Source organism: Pistacia vera, unplaced genomic scaffold (genome assembly GCF_008641045.1).
Source record: "Pistacia vera cultivar Batoury unplaced genomic scaffold, PisVer_v2 Contig347, whole genome shotgun sequence".
NCBI classification, from domain to species: Eukaryota; Viridiplantae; Streptophyta; class Magnoliopsida; order Sapindales; family Anacardiaceae; genus Pistacia; species Pistacia vera.
The window spans coordinates 729,679-751,748 of NW_022196165.1; the positions used below are offsets into that span (position 1 = coordinate 729,679).

The 22,070-nt window shown below is 35.6% G+C and overlaps 1 pseudogene; it reads left to right on the forward strand.

The window, feature by feature from the left end:
• Window positions 1-350: 350 nt before the first annotated feature.
• LOC116139100 lies at window positions 351-21,460 on the forward strand (annotated as a pseudogene).
• The last annotated feature ends 610 nt before the right edge of the window (window positions 21,461-22,070 follow it).

A 22,070-nucleotide genomic window follows, 5' to 3' on the forward strand; every position in this document is an offset into this window, starting at 1 on the left:
AATGGGTATAAAAGTTAGAGCGCAGTTTGTGGTGGATATTGAATGAATGGATGAATAAACAGGAACAGGAGCGTAATTGACCATGTAAATTACGGTGGCCCTCACCTTCATCAATGCCGTTGATCTGTCTTGTCAGTTGAATATCTAGTCTCTTCTATAGACTCTTAAGACCCAACACATGTCCTTTCTCCATCACATAAATATTTCTTCCCCACTTTCTGGTCACATTCATTGTTTCTTTTGCCAACAAGATCCAGTCTATTTTCTCTTTTCTCTCTTTTGGATTCTTCCCACAAAACGTTCTTTCTTCTCTCTTCTAAACTCATCATATCAGAAAGGAGAAAAGCATAATGGCTGAAGTTACCATGAGTGAAGTCTCTACTTCATTTCGTCGGGTTCTCTTATCTCTGCTGGTGCAAGTCACTCTGTTGCTCTTCTCTGTATATTCTCCTACCTAATTTTTTCTCTTTCATTGTTGTTTTAGTTTTATTGGACTTCCAGTCAAAAGAAAAAATCAAGTTTTGTCATATTTTACAATGTAGAAAATATCAATTTGCTGCAAGTATTGAAACTGTTTCTGAACTTGGATAAGCTTTGTCATTTTAGCATTACCTGTAATTTGTTGTGATGCAAAAGCTGATTGAAGTAAGTAAATTACATGATCATATAGCTTGTAGTGATGTTGATGTTGATGATCAATATAAAATTGAGAATGGAAACTATTTGTTTCTGCATTGTTCTGATTTGACGGCTATACAATTCTCTCTTGCTATGCTATCACAGTGGATGTGGGAATGACTTGGTTAGTGTTCCTGTTTTTGTTGACTGCTTCAAGCCAAAGTGGAGCAAAAGGTATACAGATCGGTTCCCTTAAAGCACATGTGGAGGGGATCAGTGTTAATTGTTTGAGAGTGGGGATGGTGGGCTGGGCTGGGTGGGCAGGTGTATGTGGTAAAGAACTAAAGAAAAAATTAATTTTTGTGTGTTCGTAGAGTTCAGTACTAAAAGGTTTTCCTCTTTCATTTCATTTCTAGCTTGTAACTCATCAGAAGCACATAATTTTTTGAGTTATCTTAAGACTTTGTTTGTTGCTCATTGATACTTGTTATGTCTCCATCAATGACTTCCATGAAATGAATGTTTCTATGAAGCTATCTTTTGTTGATTGTCATGATTGCAAATATCATTTGACTTGGGTATATGCAGCTGGTAGACAATGAATACTCTAAAATTTGTTATTAATTGATGAAGAGTGATATTATGATCATTACAGCTGGAAACCTTGTGTGCTCATGGGGACGAGGAGAAGATGGGCAGTTAGGGCACGGCGATGTGAGGATCGACTTTCTCTACCAATTGAGGGCACTAGACGACTTGAAATAGTGTCTGTTACCTGTGGCGTGTCATACAAATTATTCGAGTACGTATGGAAGTCTATAGTTGGGGATGGTTTTTCTACCTTTCCCTGTCTCTTGGGATCTCCAATTTGATATGCTTTCTCTGCAACAAAATTTTTGATTTTCTTTTTAGGCCTGGTTGAGGGGAATTTAAATAAAATTCTGTGTTCTCGAGGACAAGGGAACCAAGAAATTTCAGAGAGTTTTTGTCTAATTGTTTGCAAAAATATTTTTGGATACAGTCTCTTGAGATCAAATAAGTTAGAGAAGGCATCCACTTCTTTGAAAGTGATTGGATGGGCGCTATGGTAGCTGGGATTGCTTGGTTTCATTTTTGTGTTCGAGATTACTGATTGTTCTTATTGTAATTACTTCTTTCCCAATTATACAAGTTTTTTATTTTGCATAATACACATTTACTATTGACACTGCTTTCTGGGTACGGGCCTGATTTTTTTACTGAAAATTGAAGATTTAATAGAAAAGAGGTTTATTTCATTGTCTCCTGGTCTTGTGCCTATGATATATATATTATATCTCATAAATCAACAGGCTTATTGTATTAGATGTTTTATGTTATTCTGTTCCATATACTAAACCTTGACAAATGGCTAATTTTCATGTCATGACCTGCTTATCAAAAGAATTTTCTTAATTGCTCTTTCTTTATTGTATAACATGTCAACATTATTTTCTCTGTTCAAAAATATCCAGGGTGACTTTGGAAGGCTGGGCCATGGCAATTTATTGACTTGTTCAATCCACAAGCCGATTAAGCATTGCATGGTTTGAGGATAAAGCAAATTGTTGTGGGGACAGCCATTGTTTAGCAGTGACCATGGAGGGAGAGGTTCAGAGGTTAGGGTCTTCCTCAAACTTTCTCGCTTCATCTATAATGCATTGAGTTGATATTTCAGTTTAGATTATCTATTGCTTGGTCCAAATTTTCAAGTGGTTGCTTATGTGCTTTGAAACACAGTGATGACCACCATGAATTTAAGGCTTTACTATTGAGAAGCAATTCCTTTGGGATTTAGAGGTATTACTTGTTTGAGGCGAATTTAACTCAAACATGATAGGTTTTCTGTGATTCGACCCAATGTTTTAAAAACCAACCGGGGTAAACCTAGCAAAGAAGCTGGGTCGCTGGTTGACCGGGTAACCGGTGGGTCAAAAGGTGAAGTATCACCTAAAAAAATTTCAAAATTTTGTATTGGACGCACGTTAGCATGGCGCTAATTTTGGCCAGTTAGCATGCATTGACATTGGCCTTCTTTCTCCTTTTTCCTGTTTTCACCCAAATCACCCTGTCACCACCACTGGAACCCCCACCTCTTCTCTTCAAAACCATACCCTTTATCCCCTCTCTACTCGCTGATCGCCAGCGACGGAAAAACGCGTTTTTCAGGCTGTCCTTTGCCAGATTGGCCGTTTTGAGCGCAACAACTCCAACCACCACCACCTTTAGACTCACGGACTACCCTTACAAAATCCCCAAAGTTCTCAAGCCATTCCACCCACCAATGTCGGCAATCAGAAGCTAGGGTTTTGCTGTTTCTTGGCCAAATTCCGGTGATTCTGGCGACTTAAACCTAATCAGACACTACCTTCAACTCATCGTGTCCACCCTCAAAACCCCATGTTGCCTGCTGAACACGGCTAGAAGTCGCCATTTTCTGCATTTTGATTCACCCGGTTTTTTCCAAAAACTGGTTGGACCGGGGGTGCTACAGTACCCCCAGCCCAACCCTAGTGAATCCTTGCCCCCCCCCCCAAAAAAAAGTTTTTAGGCTCTCCCGGTCGAATCGGTCCAGCCCAGCTCACGACCAATCAGCCTAGCCGGCGGGTTTTAAAACAAGATTCGACAACTTGGCTGTGCCTACACTTTCAAGCACTAGAAGCTGTCCTCTAACCAAAGCCCAACAAGCTTTACAGGCGATGACTTTCCCTTGGCCTGAGCTTACTAGTGACAACATGAAATCCTCAAACCTTTTACAAGGGTGGATAACAGTCTGTAGTTCAAAATGGTTGAAGCTTACTGAGAAATTCTCTGGCAAAAATATATGTTCATATTTAAGAGGTGGAGAATGAATAGACTAATCAATAGCAAACTAAAGAACAAACTTCAATTCATCTAACATGACAGAGAATAATGAGAAGAACATAAGATAAGCTAAAGTCCGTCTGCGGGGTTGAGGCTTGTATACCTTGCCTACTTATCTGTATATATTGGGTGTCAGCGTCAGACAGTATTTAGTAATTGGCCACCTATTAGGGCGAACACCTGGGCTTTATTTTGAACAATGCAGTTGACTGAAAGTGTTAATTCAGATGAGGGAATCAAAGGTTAGTTTGAGGGGTCTCATTCTTTTGCAAGGGGGGACTGTTTCTATGAACATAGGTGGTCTGATTACTTAAAAATGTTTCATGAAACCATTATGCTGGACCGAATGATAGCCTTTAGCAAATGGACAGAGATTGTTATCAAATCACTGCACTCTAAGGCTTCATGATTTTTCCAGGATGTATAACTGATATAGAAGCTTTTCATTAAGTAGATCCACAGTAGTTTTGAAAGAACCTGTAATTCGTTCTTTGTTCTTTGAGCCTGTGTGTATAACAATAAACGGTGCGGTAGTTTTGGGGATTGTGGAATGTTAATCTTAGGCCTGAACCCTAAGATTCCTCGGTTAATTTCAGAACTTCAGTTTGCAACCATATGAAGAATTCTATATTACATTTAAAACTTTTTGATTATCGACGCAAACACAAGTAAGTGCTTGTTATTTCTGGAATGATTCATGTTTTACTGTATTTGCATGAGAAAACGCTGTGCTCCATGTCAATAAAAAGTCAGGGAAAAATGAAAAAGTGAATTTTGGAATCTTACAAACTCATTAGTTGTAAATGTTACCCTTATCTCTTTTCTTCAGTATAAGTGTATTCAATTTCTTCATCTTCTTTATAAACATATATATACTATGGCAATACTGCTGTTTTCTATGAAGAATGACGGGACCTAGAAGTAGTGTAAAGTCTACGAATGGTATTTGGTTGACATGACACTTCATTTGTTATGGTAAAATGTTTACAGAAGGCAGTTATAGTAAATAATGTATATTTGATATAGGTATGTATTGTCGTAAGTATGTACTAGGTTGTAATGGTAATTATGATGTTTCAGTTATTGGTGGTGGTCAGTAACGGCAACTATTTGACATTTTATTTCATGTTATTTTACGTGGTGCTAGAGTTGTATCATATAACTAAATATCTTAACTTAATTGATTCCTGCATCTATATTTACTGCATCAGATGATAATATTATATATCCACAAAAAAACGATGTTGAATAGGATATGCTTTTGACGTGGTTCTGTTTCAGCATGTTGTGGGCAGTTTTAAGCATAAACTTGGAAATGCTTTACTGATTGAGTTTTGTTTCTATTAAGCTGGGGGAGGAATCAAAATGGTCAAACTTGGTCTGGAAACCACGAGATGCTTGTGCCTCAAAAAATCAAGCCTTCAGGTAATTTATGTTACTTTGTTGTTTAGGGACATTAATATAGATGTCCACACTAAATATAAATTTTTGCTGTGAAAAATTTGAGCCTCTTTTAACAACCAGATAAATTTACTATTTTTTTATATTTTACAACTGTAGCGAGTGTATATTTGTAAGCATGAATGTTTTTGTAATACGAGAGAACTGTGGTATTTGACTTATAAAGTGTTCCATATAGGTACATATCTTGGAGCTTCATATTAATTATTGACCAACGTAGGTAAAAGTATTGGATATATTTCAAGGTCTACCCGAAAAAAAGAATATATTAATATAAGGGCAGGATGTTACTTCCATCATAGAAAATCTTCACAAGGATTTTCTTTTGAGAAAGTGGAAGAGGAATATAGTACTTTGTGTCATATCAAAACGTTTCGTTTAGTCCACATTGAGAACTTTGTTAAAATATTTTAGCTCTTAATTTCATATCTTTTGCAGGGAGTGTCTAACATGGTTGCTGCTGGCGCCGAACATTCTGGTGGCGTTATCAGAAAAAGGAGAGCTCTTATGGATGGGGTTGGGGCCGTTATGGAAACCTGGGTTAGGTGACAGAAGATAGCCTAATTCCTGGAAAAATTTCTACTCTTAATGTAGTCACAAACTGGTGTCATTTTATTTGATTTAGTATTATTTAAAAACTAACCATCATCTAATTTTTCAATGCATAACCATCGATATGCAGTGCAATATAGTTTGATAGTTCTTTATATGATTAGGATATTTGCAATTTTTTGAAGGTGATGATCATGACAGGGTTGATGAATCTATACTTGAAATAAGAATCAAAAGTAACCATATAACTGGTCGTTCTAGTTCACGGTGTATGCATAAAAAGGGGATTTTGTTTATATTTTATTTTTAATTCTTATCTCCTAGATACTGGCAATTTCTACGTAGTAGGTAATATTGAGAGTTGTTTTATTTGCTTATCCAGGTTTAACTGTTGGGTTCTGTTTAGTTTTCTTTCACCTAAGTCTTTCGGTTCTAAAGTCAAGCTGTATCATTCAAAGTTGCAGGGAGAAAGGATGGTTATGGTTGCTTGTGGATGGCGACACACCATTCTGTTTCTTCTTCCGGTGGGTTGTACAATTAGGATGGAGCAAATATGGTCAACTAGGCAATTGGGGACTTGTGAAGGATCCCCTTGTCCCTCATAAGCGGGAAGCATTGCGGTGACAGCTTTAATTCTCAGGTGATCTTGAGATTCAATTCCATTAGTAAAGTTTTCCTCTGTGATTTACGATGATAGATGGTAGCTTCAAGACCTAATTTTTCCATATATGTTCCCTTAATTTCTGTAATTTGTAGTAGGAGGGATTACTTGGTATTAAAATTGGATGTCTATGGACCTTCCAGTTACAGCTAATTTTCTGCCTCATACAGTCAAATTGAAAAATGATTCGTGGCCTTGGTGGTGTGATTCTGAATAGGTAGACAACTGCATCACATGTTAGATTTTAAGGTCCATGCAGTAGTCATGGTTGCTTGTAAAATATTTAAGTTTTGGGAAATTCAAAACTTGCTGATTTAGTTTTGGGATAGAGAAACTAAGAAGACTTTTTTTCTGTTGATACTTTCACTATAAAGCAAAGAAGGAAGGCATTTCTTAAAATAGATTTTTATAGGTCTTGGGTCACTGGCAATCTGGGGTTTCTTGGATATTTTTGTGGACCAAAGTTTTGGCAGAAGGTGGGGAAATGGATTTTTTTCACTGAAGGTTAGAGATGCGTGAAACCTGCAAAGTCTCCCTTTATTATTTCAAGCCTGAGCTAATAGTGGGTTTTAGGAGGATTTGAGACTAGGAGAAAACTTTCTTTTCTTTGGTGGGTGGTGCTCTCAGTAGTTTGGTGGAGAGAGCTAGGAGGTGAATTGAGATCGTAATATACTCCAGATAAAAAAAACCCTGTCATAGAGAAAACTTCTTAAGCATCCTATTTGGCTTTCATGCATAGTTTGTGATTTTTAGAGGTTTTAGTGCTTTAGGTTCTTCCTTTATTTCAGTAGTCAAGCCTCTTTCTCAATGTGTATCAGATCAATGTGGAATACTGATGGCACTTCTCTAACACAATACAGATGGATGCCACGGATTTCTCATAGTCTTCAAGGATATTGACAACTATTTTCTTAACCAGTTGAGTTTTTTAACTTTTGTTGGGTATACATGTATGCTACTAGAATACATCAAAGAATGGAGGATTAGTAAATTTTCTTTTGGCAATGCAATACTTTTATTGTCATTGGTGATTGTTGGCATGAAATCAATATTTATGGGTAACATACATCCCAACGATTCCACGTGGTGAAGGCAAATTTTATTGATCTAGTTGGTTTTTATGGGTTAGTGGCTTGCCTTTTTTTGGGAGTAATGATTACAAAGATGGTTGATTGCCCTGTAAAAGGATAACAAAAGAAAAAAGGTAATGATTCGTATATTTATTGAGTTTTACTGTGGTCCACAGATTTTGACGGATGGTTGAAAATGAGGCATGAATTAGTTTGTTTGAAATAGTGGGTTTAGGGTCTTTCCAATTTGTCTATGTAGATTATTTGAAATGAAATTTTTTTTTAGTATGTTTTCTTTAGTATTAACAAAGATTAGATATCAAATTACTTTTGGGAAATGGTGTACTAATTAAGATGCAAGATAGTGGGCTAGGTGTACACATTGTACTGTTAGAGAGCGTGACGTCGGTGTTGGACCTTTATTTCATAGTGAAGACTTTTGAGTCAGCATAGTTACTTAACATGGTACTGAAGTGAAACTCCCAGTACAAATCCAATAGTTAGTGCTAGCATCTGAATTATGCTTTTATCTTAGTATTTGGCATTTGATATGTTTCGTTCAAACAGGCTTGTCCAGTTCTACTGTGGGAACCTGTGTAGAGAGTTTAATAATAATATGTAGACTCTTTTTGATAGCTTTGCATTTAGATTGAGTGGTTACAGACAATATACCATGAATTTTTCAAGCAGAGTATTTCCCTAGTGGTGAATTAGATTATTTAAATGATTTCGTTGTTAAAAAGGTATTTAAGCTCTTCCATTGACGAATGTTATATCTATGTACCCTCAAGACTTGCAATTTTTGCGCTAAAAGTAAGTAATTATATGATGCTCAATATTGTTAGATGAGTGAACCCCATAGAAGGTAGGTATTTGTTGACTTAGTATATTACGAACCTATTTCTGATCCTCAGGTTCAGTTCGATTAAATTTCTTTTGGCATTTTTTCTTTTTTGCAGATATCAGGTGGTTGGAGACACACCAATGGCCCTTACATCTGACGGAAAAATTATGGCGGGTTGGAAATAGGTTGGTCATCATTTCCTTAATTTTCACAATGAACTATTTCCCCTAATTTAAATCAAAATTGATGTCTTGATGAAAATGTGTCACCAATGAACTTCACTTTTCTTTATTGATTTAATCTTTTGATATTTTCTGTAGTCTTAATTTAATTGTTATAAACGTGTTTCTTATGTCTTACAGTTTTTGGACAGGTGGGAGTTGGCTGACAATGCAGATCATTGCTCCTGTGCAAGTGAATTTTCTCATGACCAGGCACATTCTTGTACTGTATGCTCCCGAAATTGGTTAACAAATAGGCCATGAGTTTGACATGCAGTCCGTATATTTCTCCTTTTAACCTGACAGGGTTATTTTCGTGTGTTTGGACCATCTTTCTGAGTCTGAAATTTAGCTTTTGATCTTTTATTTGGCAATCGACCGAAGGGTTTCAGATTTCATGTGGATGGAGACATACACTGCTGTCAAGATCGGCAAAAGGATATTCTTGGGGAAGAGGTACAAAGGGCAGCTTGGTCACTGGACAATCTTCTGACCGGTAATAGGATTCACATCTTGTTTAATATCCTCTTAAGTTTTATGTTAAATATTACATTTTGACTTGATGAAGAATGAATAAGATAATTTAAGACGGTTTTGGTAATAGATCGTCGTTACTCACCTATGTTGTATCTACTACATATAGTATAGCATGTACATTCTATATATGCTTCAAATCGCAATTTAGCATGCAGAAGAAAAGGGAAGAAAATGGTTGAAGTAACCTGTAATTTCGAAATAGAGATGGAAGAGTTAACAAGAGTAATAGAGAATGATGTAAAACTGATTTCAAATGTTGTGATGGTTATAGTAATACACTCTCCCAATTCTTGAAGGGAACGAAGTTTCTAATGACAAGAGCTAAAGGGAGCAATGTGTTAAGTATTACCTTACAAGAGTTGATTTCATGTAAATGCTGTGTCCACTGTGAATTGTTCGTATATGATTAGATGAATGAATGAGATCTGAGAAATCTGTTTTTTATTGTTTTTTGTTTTAAATTTGACGTGTCAGAATCAAATGTCTTTGTATTTTTTGTAAACTCTCTAGTAACAAATAAGCTAAGATGTGCTCTCACATATTGATCTCATTTCGGCAGTCCAGTCAAAGCAAAAACGACAGTTATTTTGATTTTTGAAAGGAATATTCCAATTATATAGAGGCCATTGAGCCTTGTGGAGACGATGGGCCAACTAGAATCCTAACATCGATTCATCATCGGTGCCATGCATTCTCATTAACTGTATTTTTTCGTTAATGTTGAATGGAATTTGCTTTTGGTCGATATTTGTCTTTTCTTCTTCTAAATCTACATCCACTGTGTTAGGGAAACCTGGGCTCACAGAAGGATATGCCTGTGTTCCTGATGACGCGTAAGTGTTCTCCCTAAAATCCTACAAATTTCAGCCAAACCTTTATTTTTGTCAAATTTTGATTATATTAAATTTCTAAGTTTCTGTCTGTTAATTTTTCATCACCATTCTCTCGCCCCTGCTATATACTGTGTTGTGGAAATTGAATGACCATTCAGGTTGAAGGACTCTGTATACAATAAATTCCTGGTGGGTAAGTGGTTAGCATACTTTTGCAGGTAGTGCGAGGGTAACGGGAGCGATATAAGTGTTCCGGCGCTGAGTTCAAATGATAGAGTTAATATCCTCATGAAAAACTTTCGTTATTGCCTTGGAGATGCTAGATCGGTTATGAGGACCAGCAGATGCCATTGCTGGCATGTTTTTTTGGGGTATCCTCATGACTTGTAAATGTCAAATGTACTAACTGGTGAAGCAAGAACTTTTTTTATTTTTTTTTAAGTGGTGTACTTATCTTATAATTAAATGTTTGTTTCAATGGTAATGTTTTGCAATGTTCTCCTATGAGATGAAACTTGCATTTTTTGTCCTGTTTTACTGCAGAGAAACCTACCTGTTCTTGCTGAATTTGTGATTGCATTAGTTACTACCAATAACACAAAATAGGATAGGCAGTTAATAGGGCAGTGACTGTTAGATCATGCCAAAAATAGGTATAACTTACTTGATAAATAAGTTGCTTTAAGATGAATTCATTGATTCCCCTCTATACGTGAACTTCACAAAATGCTCTGTCATTTTTCATATTACAGACTAACAGTATGTTTAATTATAGATGGAACGATTTTTTTTTCTTTTGAATGAGGTCCTGAGATCTTCAATGTGGATTTTCGTATTTCATAAGGCCAATGTTACGTTAAGGAAAAAAAATAATATCATCTTCTGTTTTTCACACTTGAACTTGATATAGATGTTTGGACACTTATCATCCACCTCATAAGATTCTCTTAATACTGACCATTATACGCATGGTCTCCAAAGGCAACCGTCAGCCATGCTCAATAAAATATTTACGTAATCCATGAAATTCAACTTTTGATCAACTCTTTCCTCCAGGTATCTTCATAATAATTACCGTAGGGTATGTGTGTCATTCAATCGATGGACAGGATCCCACCATGCAAGGTTTTGATGAATGTTTCATAATTAATTATGTTACTGATGATTGTTTTAAGGAATAAAACTGCACTTTCAGTGGTGCTGATGAAGCTTCTATATTACGTTGAAATTTCTTTTCTTGTGTACCATCCAATATGTTACTGTACATTTGAATTGTTACGATAAAAAATGTTATATCTATTGAAAAGTTGCACTGAAGCATATGGAGACGGCTACGTTAGACGATTGAATACTGACATAAATGGACGGTCGTTCAACAATGTCCATACATCTTGGATAGTCGTTCATAGTATTACGGACGACCGTCCATAAAAAGTTGTGTTGTTTTAAAAAAAAAAAAAAACAATGGACGTCCGTCCAAATTTGTTGGACTGGCGTCCATCTTTATGGACGGGCGTCCATGCATAAAGATGGACGCCAAATATAGCATTGAATATATATTCAAACTATCATCAATTAATATGCTCAATCATCACTGTCATCATAGCATGATAGCAAAATATTTTTACTTTATAAATGCTATCACGGTAACAAATGCAGATATTTCAAACCAAATGAATAACAATACGAATAATATTAGATATATAAAATTTTTGTACATATTTCTTATACAATTTCTACAAATTGATGTATCACAAAGTGAATATACGAATTTGTATATAAAATTAATTCAATAAATACTAATTTAAAAAAAAAATGTGATGATAAAATAGTTTTACCACATCAATTTATATGCAAAAATTTGTATAATTTGTACATAAATAGCATCACATATAATTTAGCAAAATCCCATGATTTTATATCACTTGTTAATAATCACTATCCTTGTTTTTTTGGTAAGTTAATTAATATCGAAATGCCAGATTCTTTACTAGATTTTAGAAAAAAAAAAAAAAAAAAAAAAGGAAAAGGAAAAGGAAAAAAGAGTTAATGACATGTTCCCACCCAAAAGAAAAAAGAGTTAATGACATGTTCCCACCCATCACGGATGGGCGTCCCTTAAGTATGGACGACCGTCCATACTTAAGGGATGCCCGTCCGTGATGGGTGGGAACATGTCGTTAACTCTTTTACGGTCGTCCATACTTAATGGACAGATGTCCATTCATTATGGACGGCCGTCCATACTTAAGGGACAGCATACAATTTATGTGGTAAGATATGATTGGGTGAAAGTTTAATTTTAATTTTAAATCAGCCAATCATATCTTGTCACATAATGTTTTATGAAAATGATATATGTTAGTATACTTTTTTTTTATAAATGTATGGCAATAGATTGATTTGTTGAGGTTTGTAGAGTTGATGGTAAGAGAGAAGATTTGTGGTTGGATCGATGAATAGAGGTGAAGAGAGTTGGGTTTTACTAAAAGGGCAAATTACTAATATGATAAAATGGGGATTTAGAAATAAGACTTTTAAAAATAACTTTTTTTTTTTTTCAATTCATCCATAAAAATAGGGTTTATTATATATTACAAATAAATAAATAAACCACCTTAAAATAAAATAAGAAATAAGAGTTGGACCGTAATATGAAAGGTTATTGTGATTGAAAAATTGGATGTATAAATAAGAGTGAGACATATAACCAACTCAATACCTCTATTTTTAAAATGTATAGATTTTATAAACAACACATTAACTGTAGGAAAATTTTATTTATATTTTTTGAAAATTTTGGCAAAATTTTTATTTATAAGATTAAAGTTGCTGGAGTATTTGTTATGTAAGCTTCGTTTAATTAGTGAATGATGAAATGAAATCTGAAAGTCTTGAAGTTGAAGTTGAATAGGCGAATGGTAGTTAAAAAGTTAGAGCGCAGTTTGTGGTGGATATTGAATGAATGATGAATAACAGGACAGGAGCGTATTTGACCATGTAAATTCCGGTGGCCCTCACCTTCACAATGCCGTGACCTGTCTTGTCAGTTGAATATCTAGTCTCTTCTTATAGACCTTAGCCCTCACGCACATGTCCTTCTCCATCACTATAAATATTTCTTCCCCACTTTCTGGTCCCATTCATGTTTTCTTTCTGCCAACAGATCCCATTCTATTTCTCTTCTTTCTCTCTTTTGGACTTCTTCCCCACTTCTTCTTCTCTCTCTCTTCTTCTAACATCACATACTCAGAAAGAGAAAAGCATAATGGCTGAAGTTACCATGAGTGAAGTCTCTACTTCATTTCGTCGGGTTCTCTTATCTCTGCTGGTGCAAGTCACTCTGTTGCTCTTCTCTGTATTTCTTCCTACCCTAATTTTATTCTCTTCATTTTTGTTTTTTTAGTCTTTTATTGGACTTCCAGTCAAAAAAAAATCAAGTTTTGTATATTTTACAATGTAGAAAATATCAATTTGCTGCAAGTTTGAAACTGTTTCTGAACTTGGATAATCTTGTCATTTATGCATTACCTTTAATTTGTTGTTGCAAAAGCTGATTGAAGTAAGTAATTTACATGATCATATAGCTGTAGTGATGTTGATGTTGATGATCAATATAAAATTGAGATGGAAACTATTGTTTCTGCATTGTTCTGATTTGACGGCTATACAATTTCTCTCATTGCTATGCTATCACGTTGGATGTGGGAATGACTTAGTTTAAGTGTTCCTGTTTTTGTTGACTGCTTCAAGCCAACTGTGGAGCAAAAGGTATACAGATCGGTCTCCTTAAAGCCAATGTGAGGGGATCAGTTTAATTTGTTTGAGAGTGGGTGGTGGTCTGGGCTGGGCTGGGCAGGTGTATGTGGTAAAGAACTAAAGAAAAATTATATTTTTGTGTGTTCGTGAGTTCAGTCAAAAATTTTCCTCTTTCATTTCATTTAGCTTTAACTCATCAGAAGCACATATTTTTTGAGTTACTTAAGACTTGTTTGTGCCTTCATTGATACTAGTTGTTATGTCTTCCATCAATGACTTCATGCAATGAAGTTTCATGAAGCTATCCTTTTGTTGATTGTCATGATGCATAATTCCCTTCATTTGACTTGGCGTATATGCATGGTAGATCAATTGCAATGCTTCTAAATTTGTTATTAATATGAGAAGAGTTATTATATCATTTACAGCTGGAAACCTTGTGTGCTCATGGGGACGAGGAGAATGGGCAGTTAGGGCACGGCGATGCTGAGGATCGACTTTCTCCTACTCAATTGAGTGCACTAGACTCTTGAAATAGTGTCTGTTACCTGTGGAGCTGATCATACACTGCAATTCTGAGTCACGTATGGAGATCTATAGTTGGGGATGGTTTGTTCCCCTTTCCCTTTGTCTCTTGGGATCTCCAATTTGATATGCTTTCTCACACATAAATTCTTGATTTTCTTTTTAGGCCTGTTTGATGTGGAATTTAAATAAAATTCTGTGTTTCTGAGGACAAGGGAACCAAGAAATTTCAAGAAAATGTTTTTGTCTAATTGTTTGCAAAAAATTTTTGGATACAGTCATTGAGATCAAATAAGTTAGAGAAGGCTCCACTTCTTTGAAAGTGATTGGATGGGCGCTATGGTAGCTGGTGATTGCTTTGGTTTCATTTTTGTGTTCGAGATTTGATTGTTCATTTATTGTAATTACTTCTTTCCCAATCTTATACAAGTTTTTTATATTTTGCAATAATAACATTTACTATTGACACTGCTTTTCTGGTTACGGTCCTGAATTTTTTTTACTGAAATTGAAGATTTTAATATGACAAGAGGTTTTATTTCATTGTCTCCTGGTCTTGTGCCTATGAATTATAATATCTTATATCTCATAAATCAACATGGCTTATTGTATTAGATGTTTTATGTTATTCTGTTCCATATACTAACCTTGACAAATGCTAATTTTCATGTCAGACCTGCTTATCAAAAGAATTTTTCTTATGCTCTTTCTTTATTGTATAAGTCAACATATTTTTCTCTGTTCAAAATTCCAGGGGTGACTTTGGAAGGCTGGGCCATGCAATTCTTTGACTTGTTCACTCCACAGCCGATTAAGCATTGCATGGTTTGAGATAAAGCAAATTGCTTGTGGGGACAGCCATTGTTTAGAGTGACCATGGAGGGAGAGGTTCAGAGGTTAGGGGTCTTCCTCAAACTTTCTCGCTTCATTCTATAAGCATTGATGTTGATTTATTTCAGTTTAGATTATCTATTGCTTTGGTCCAAATTTCAAGTGGTTGCTTATGTCTTTGAAACACAGGAGTGCACCACCTGAATTTAGGCTTACTATTGAGAAGCAATTCCTTTTTGGGATTTAGAGGTATTACTTGTTTGAGAGTCAATTAAACTCAAACATGATAGGTTTTCTGTGATTCGACCCAATGTTTTAAAAACCACCGGTAAACCTAGCAAAGAACTGGGTCGCTGTTGACCGGTTTAACGTTGGGTCAAACTGGTACTATCACCTAAAAAAATTTCAAATTTTTTGATTGGCGCACTTAGAATGGCGACTAATTTTGGCGCACTGTTGCATGCATTGACATTGGCCTTCTTTCTTTCTCTTTTTCGCTGTTTCTCACCCAAATCACCCCTGTCACCACCACTGGAACCCCCACCCTCTTCTCTTCAAACCATACCCTTTATCCCCCTCATTACTCGCGATGACGCTCCGACGAAAAACGCGTTTTTCAGGCTGTCCTTTGCCAGATTCTGGCCGTTTTGAGCGACACACTCACAACCACCACCACCTTAGACTCACCGACTACTCCCTTACAAAATCCCCAAATTCTCAAGCCATTCCACCCACAGCGGCGAATCAGAAGCTAGGGTTTTGCTGTTTCTTGGCCAAATTCCGGTGATTCTGGCAACTTAAACTTAATCAGACACTACCTTCAACTCATCGGTGATCCCCCTTCAAAACCCCTATGTTTGCCTGCTAACACTGGCTAGAAGTCGCCATTTTCTGCATTTTGATTCACCCGTTTTTTCCAAAAACTGGTTGGACGGCGGGTTGCTACAGTACCCCCCCCCACCCTCGTGTAATCCTTCGCCCCCCCCCCCCCCAAAAAAAAGTTTTTAGGCTCTCCGTCGAATCGGTCCAGCCCACTCACCGATCCAATCGACCTAGCCGGCCGTGTTTTAAAACAATGATTCGACAACCTTGCTTGCCTACACTTTCAGCACTAGAGCTGTCCTCTACCCAAAGCCCCACAACTTTACACGTCGATGTGACTTTCCCTGTCCTGAGCTTACTAGTGACAACATGAAATTCCTCAACCTTTTTACAGGGGTGGATAACAGTCTGTAGTTCAATGTTGAAGCTTACTGAGAAATTTCTCTGGCAAAATATATGTTCATATTTAAGAGGTGGAGAATGAATAGACTATCATAGCAAACTAAAGAACAAAACTCTTCAATCTCATCTAACATGACACGAAGAATAATGAGAAAAACATAAGATACTAAGTCCGTCTCTGCGGGGTTGAGGCTGGTACCTTGCTACTTTATCGTTATAATTTGTGGTTGTCACGTCAGACAGTATTAGTCATTGCCACCATTAGGGCTGAACACTGGTCTTTATTTTGAACCAACTGCAGTTGACTGAATTCTAATTCAGATGAGGGAATCAAAGGTTAGTTTGAGGGTCTCATTCCTCTTTGCAAGGTGGGGACTGTTTCTATGAACATAGGTTTTCGATTACGTAAAAATGTTTCATGAAACCATTATGCTGGACACAATTGATCAGCCTTTAGCTAAATGGACAGCAGATTGTTATCAATCACTGCACTCTAAGGCCTTCTTGATTTTCTCCAGGCTAGTTATAACTGTATAGAACTTTCATTAAGTGAGCCACAGTAGTTTGAAAGAATCCTGTTAATGCGTTCTTGTTCTTTTTGAGCCTTGTGTTATAACAATAAACTGGTTGCGGTAGTTTTGGGATTGCGGTGAATGTTAATCTTAGTCCTGAAATCCTAAGATTCCTCGTTATTTCAGAACTTCAGTTTTTGCACCTATGAGAATTCATATTACATTTAAAATCTTTTGTGATATCTACGCAAACACAGTAAGTGCTTGTTATTTCTGGAAGTTTCATGTTCATACTGTATTTGCTATGAAAACGCTTTCTCCATGTCAAATAAAGTCAGAGGAAAAATAAAGTGAATTTTTGGAATCTTACAATCTCATTAGTTTTAAAATTTTACTCTCCTTATCCTCTTTTCTTCAGTCATAGTGTTTCAATTTCTTCATCTTCTTTACTAACCTATACTATACTATGTGCAATACTTGCTTTTTCTATGAAGAATGACGGCCTAGAAGTAGTGTTAAAGTCTAACGACTGGTATTTGGTTACATGACACTTCATTTTGTTTATGTAAAATGTTTACACGAAGCACAGTTATAGTAAATAATGAATATTTGATATAGTATGTATTGTCAGTATGTACTAGGGTTGTAATGGTAATATATGTGTTTCAGTTATTTGGTGGTGGTCAGTAACGGCACTATTTTGACATTTTATTTCATGTTATTTTACGTTGGTGCTAGAGTTTGTAATCATATAACTTATTATCTTTAACTTAATTGATTCTGCATCTAATTTACTGCATCGATGATAAATTTATTATATCTCCACAAACGATGTTGAATAGTATATGCTTTTGACGTGGTTCTGTTTCAGCATGTTTTGACAGTTTTAAGCATTAACTTGGAAATGCTTTTACGTGAGTTTTGTATTCTATTTAAGCTGGGGAGGAAAATCAAATGGTCAACTTGTCTTGGAACCACTGAAGAGGCTCTTGTGCCTCAAAAAATTCAAGCCTTTCAGGTAATTTATGTTACTTTGTTCGTTTTAGGGACATTAATATGATGTTCCACACTTATATAATTTTTGCTGTGAAAAATTTGAGCCTCTCATTTTAACCCAGATAAATTTACTATTTTTTATATATTTTTACAACTGTAGCAGAGTGTATATTTGTAAGCATGAAATGATTTTGTTAATACCGGAAACTGTGTATTTTTTAACTTATAAAGTGTTCCCATATAGGTCATATCTGGAGCTTCTATATTAATTTATTGACCAACGTAGGTAAAGTTTGGCTAATTCAAGTTCTACCCGAAAAAGAATTATTAATATAAGGGCAGGATGTCCTTCCATCATAGAAAATCTTTCACAAGTTTTTCTTTGGAAAAGTGGAAGAGTTATTAGTTACTTTGTGTCTATCAAACTTTTTCGTTTAGTCCACATTGAGGAACTTTGTTAAAATATTTTATGCTCTTTAATTTCATTATCTTTTGCAGGGATGTGTCATCCAAAATGGTTGCTGCTGGTGCCGAACATTCTGTGCTGTTACAAAAATGGAGAGCTCTATGGATGGGGTTGGCCGTTATGGAAACCTGGGCTTAGGTGACAGAAATGATCGCCTAATTCCTGAGAAAATTTCTACTCTTAAGTGTATGTCCACAAACTGGTGTCATTTTATTTGATTTAGTATGTATTTAACAACCTAAACCATCATCTCAATTTTTCAATGCATAACCATCGATATGCAGTGCAATATAGTTTGATAGTTCTTTATATGATTAGGATTATTGCATTTCTTCTGAAGGGATGATTGCATGGTTATGTAATCTAACTTAATAAAGAATTCAAAAGTAACCATATAACTGGTCTGTCTAGTTCATCCGTAATGTATAGCATATAAAGGGGATTTTGTTTATTATTTTATTTTAATTCTTATCTCCTAGATACTGGCAATTTCTTACTGTAGGTAATATTGAAGTTTGTTTTTATTTGTGCTTATCAGGTTTAACTGTTGTTCTTGTTTATTTTTCTTTCCCCCTAAGTCTTTTCGTGTCTCAAAGATCAAGCTGTTATCATTCAAAGTTGCAGGAGAAAGGATGGTATACGGTTGCTTGTGGATGGCGACACACCATTTCTGTTTCTTCTTCCGGTGGTTGTTTAACTTCGGATGGAGCAAATATGGTCAACTAGGCCATGGGGACTTTAGGATCACCTTGTCCCTCATAAGCTGGAAGCATTGCGTGACAGCTTTATATCTCAGGTGATCTTTAGTCATTCAATCCATTAGTAAAGTTTTCCCTGTGATTTACGATGATAGATGGAGCTTCAAGATCCTATTTTTCATATATTTCCCTTAAATTCTGTAATTGTGTAGTGGATATATTAACTTGGTATTAAATTTGAATGTTATCATGGACCTTCCAGTTTACAGCTAAGTTTTTTCTGCCTCATACAGTCAAATTGAAAAATGCATTCATGTCCTTTGGTTTGATTCTTGAATAGTAGACAACTGAACTTGCATCACATGTTTAGATTTAAGGTCCATGGCAGTAGTCATGGTTTTGCTTGTAAACTTTTTAAGTTTTTGAAATTCAAACTTGCTGATTTAGTTTTGGAATAGAGACATCAAAGAAGACTTTCTTTTCTGTTTGATACTTCACTATAAAGCAAAGAGGAAGGCATTTGCTTAAAATAGATTTTTTATAGGTCTTGGGTCATGGCAATCTGGGGTTTCTGGATATTTTTTGTGGACCAAAGGTTTTGGCAGAAGGTGGGGAAAATGGATTTTTTTCACTGAAGGTTAGATGCGTGAAACCTGCCAAAGTCTCCCTTTATCTTATTTCAAGCCTAGAGCTAATGAGTGGTTTTAGGAGGATTGGACTAAGAGATAAGATTCCTCCTTCTTTACTGTTGGTGGTGTGCTCTCAGTAGTTTGGAGAGAGCTAAGGAGGTGAATTGAGATCTTAATATACTCCTATAAAAAAAACCCTGTCTAGAAGAAACTCTCTTAAGATCCTATTTGGCTTTCATGCTATGTTTGTGATTTTTAGAGTTTTATGCTTTAGGTTCTTCCTTTTATTGCAGTAGTCAATGCCTCTTTCTCAATGTGGTATCAATCAATGTGGAATACTGATTGCAGCCTCTAACAATAACAGATGTATGCCACGGATTTCTCATAGTCTTCAAGGATATTGACAACTATTTTCTTAACAGTTGATTTTTAACTTTTGTTGGGTTATACATGTATGCTACTGATATAATCAAAGAATGGAGGATTAGAAAATTTTCTTTTGGCAATGCATATACTTTTAATTGTCATTGGTGTTTGTTGGAATGAAATCAATATTTTTAGGTGTAACATCCATCCCAACGATTCACGTGAATGCAAATTTTATTGATCTAGTTGGATTTTTATGGGTTAGTTTGCGGCCTTTTTGTGGGAGTAATGATTACAAAGAAGGTTGTATTGCCCTGAAAGGAAACAAAAGAAAAATAGGTAATGATTCGTATATTAATTGAGTTTTTACTGTGTGTCCACAGATTTTTGACGTATGGTTGAAAATGAGCATGCATGTAAATGTGTGAAATAGTGGGTTGAGGTTCTTTCCATTGTCTAGTGTGAGATTATTGAAAGTGAAATTTTTTTTTAGTATGTTTCTTTAGTATTAAACAAGATTAGATATCAAAATTACTCTTCCTGGGAAAATGTGGTACTAATTAAGATGCAAGATAGTTGGGCTATGGTTCCACATTGTACTGTTAAGAGCGTGACTTCGGTGTTGGCTTTATTTCATAGTGTAAGCTTTTGAGTCAAATAGATTTACTTACATGGTACTGAAGTGACCTCCCAGTACAAATCCACTAGTTATGTGCTACATCTGTGAATTTGCCTTTTTTATTTAGCATTTGGCATTTGATATGTTCTGTTCAAACATGGCTTGTCCAGTTACATCTGGTGGAACCTTTAGAGAGTTTATAATAATATGTACTCTTTTTGATACTTGTGCATTTATCTGAGTGGTTACAGACAAATATACCATGAATTTTCAAGGCAGAGTATTTCCCTATTGGTGAATTAGTTTGTAATGATTTCGTTGTTAAAAAGGTATTTAGTTCCTTCCATTGACGAATGTTTATATCTATGTACCCTCAAGACTTTCAATTTTGCGCTAAAAGTAAGGTAATTATATGATGCTCATCTTGTTGATGAGTGAATCCCATATAATGGTAGTATTTGTTGACTAGTATATTTACGACCCTATTTCTGATCCTCCAGGTTCAGTTCGATTAAATTTCTTTTGGCTTTTTTTTTTTTTGCAGATATATCAGGTGGTTTGGAGACACACAAGTGGCCCTTACATCTGACGGAAAACTTATGGCTGTGTTGGAATACGGTTGGTCATCAATTCCTTAATTTTCACAATGAACTATTTCCCCTAATTTTAACATCCAAAATTGATTCTTGAAATGAAATGTGTCACAATTAACTTTCACTTTTTTCTTATTGATTTTATCTTTTGATATTTTCTGTAGTCTAATTTAATTGTTATAACTGTCTGTTCTCTATGTCTTACAGTTTGGACAGGTGGGTTGGTGCAATGGCCGATCATTGCTCTCCTGTGCAAGTGAATTTTCCTCATGACCAGGCACATTCTGTTTACTGTAGCTCCCGAAAATTGGTTAAAATAGGGCCAGAGATTGTACATGCAGTCCGTATATTTCCTCCTTTAACTCTGACAGGGTTATTTTCTGTCTTGTTTTTGGACCATCTTTCTGAGTCTGAAATTTTAGCTTTTGACTTTTATTTTGGCAATCGACAGAAGGTATCAGATTTCATGTGGATGGAGACTACCTGTGCTGTGAATGCGCAAAAGTATATTCTTCTGGGGAAGAGGTACAAATGGGCAGCTTGGTCATGGACAATCTTCTGACCGGTATAGATTCACATCTTGTTTAATATTCTCCTTAATGTTTTTGTTTAAATATTCTCATTTTGACTTGATGATGAATGAATAAGATATTTAAGACGTTTTTGGCTAATAGATCCGTCGTTACTCACCTTATGTTTGATACTACTACATATAGTATCCTGCTACATTCTATATTATCGTTCAAATCGCATTTAGTGCAAAGAAAATGGAGAAAATGTTGGAAGTAACCTGTAATTTCGAAGATAAGAGATAGGGAAGAAGTAACAAGAGTATAGAGAACTGATTAAAAACTGAATGTCAATGTTGTGATGGTTTATAGATAATACACTCTGCCCAATCTTGAAGGGAAACACTTTTCTAATGACAGACTCTAAAGGGAGCAATGTGTATCAAGTATTAACCATTCAAGAGTTGATTCATGTAAATGCTGTGTCCACTGACGATTGTTCGTATATGATTATTGAATGATAGATCGAGAAATCGTTTTTTAATTGTTTTTTGTTTTAAATTTGACGTGTCAGAATCAAATGTCTTTGATATTTTTTGTAAACTTCTTACTCGTAACAAACTTAAGATGAGTGCTCTCACATATTGGATCTCATTGTCGAGA